Here is a 1541-nt window from a genome sequence, read left to right as displayed (position 1 = left end):
AGGAAAAATACAACCCCCAAATTTGCGCTATCGCCCACATTGTTTGTTGGCACATCCTGCTTTGCAGCAATCTCTTGTCTTTAGATTGCAGTGATGGTATAAAGTAGTTACGTCTTCGTATAGCGCCTCCACAATCGTTCACCTCGATCGTTGCAAGAAAAACATTGAGAAGGTCAAATAATTTTTAAACAAAACAAAATCTTTTACCCCATTTTCTTTTTAAAGATAAAGAAAATGATAGGGAAATGCAAATAGATAAGTGATAACAACAAAGTGATGAAAGTTCATGAAGTATTGATGTAGGAGAAAGGATATTCAAAATGATTGTGTCCTTGATGAGGTTGAGTCATGTAGTAACTTAGGGACCGCTTATTCCAAGCTGGGCTTTTCACGTCCACGGTGGCTTTTTCTTCTTTTCTCGATCTTACGGAATCTTGACTGCCTTAATCCGGAGCTTTTCCCTATTGATGTTCATTATGATTTCCCCCCTATACACATCAATTTGGGCGTGACCGATCGAGAGGAATGGTCGTCTCAATATGATGGGCACATCTTTGTCTTCCTTATAATACAAAATGATGAAGTCTGCCGGCAAGATGAATTTATCAATTGAGATTGCGGCGTCTTTCAACTCTCCTTCGGGATGCATTCGGGATCTGTCCGAAAGTACAAGAATCTCTGTCATAGGCATGAGTGTGCCAATATTCAATCGTTTGAAGATTGATAGTGGCATTAAGTATATACTCACCCCAAAATCACACAATGTTTCGCCACTGCAGACCCCGCCAATGGAGCATGGTATCGTGAAGATTCCTGGATCGCACATTTTTTGTGGGATCATAGCATTTTGCGTTACTGCCATTGTTGTGATCTTGTCTTCATCATTTTGTTTTTCTTTTAATCTTTGCAGGCATGGTGGCGGTTGGACTTCTTCAGTCTCATGTTCTATTTACCAACCCTTGGGCTGACACTTACTACCTAATAACTCTTGCGGAATAACTCTGATACCAATTATAATTCATATGCAATGGGACGTCTTTAGGCCCACAATTTATTAACTTAGAAACTTAATATGTTTAAAGTATTTACAACATTAGATTTACAAGTCCCAAAACCCACAAACCCTAGTCCCTAAATGAACAATAGTAACATGTGTACAATATTAACAGTAACCACCTAGCAAACGGTTACAAGTCTTTTAGTCCTTTAGTGGCAGAGCAGATACTGAGCTGTCTTCAGAGGATTTGACCACTACCTGTAGGGGGAAAAACAAAAATATTTGAAAACGGGGTGAGCTTATGCCCACTGAGTGACTGAGAAAATATAGTAAATTCTCATGCATAATTTCAGAAAATAGTTTTGTTTGAAATATAAACTTTTGCAGCATAAATATTTTCCAAGCGTAAATTATATAAAGCTGTTTTAAATATAAAACAGTAAAATCATTTCTCAAATCAAAGTACTGTAAAACTGGTAAAATAATCCCAAACATGAACTACTAGTCCAGAGAGAATCTTTTTGCTCAATCTCTGACTTTATTC

This window comes from Benincasa hispida, unplaced genomic scaffold (genome assembly GCF_009727055.1).
Source record: "Benincasa hispida cultivar B227 unplaced genomic scaffold, ASM972705v1 Contig306, whole genome shotgun sequence".
NCBI classification, from domain to species: Eukaryota; Viridiplantae; Streptophyta; class Magnoliopsida; order Cucurbitales; family Cucurbitaceae; genus Benincasa; species Benincasa hispida.
Note: the sequence above shows the minus strand (reverse complement) of the source record.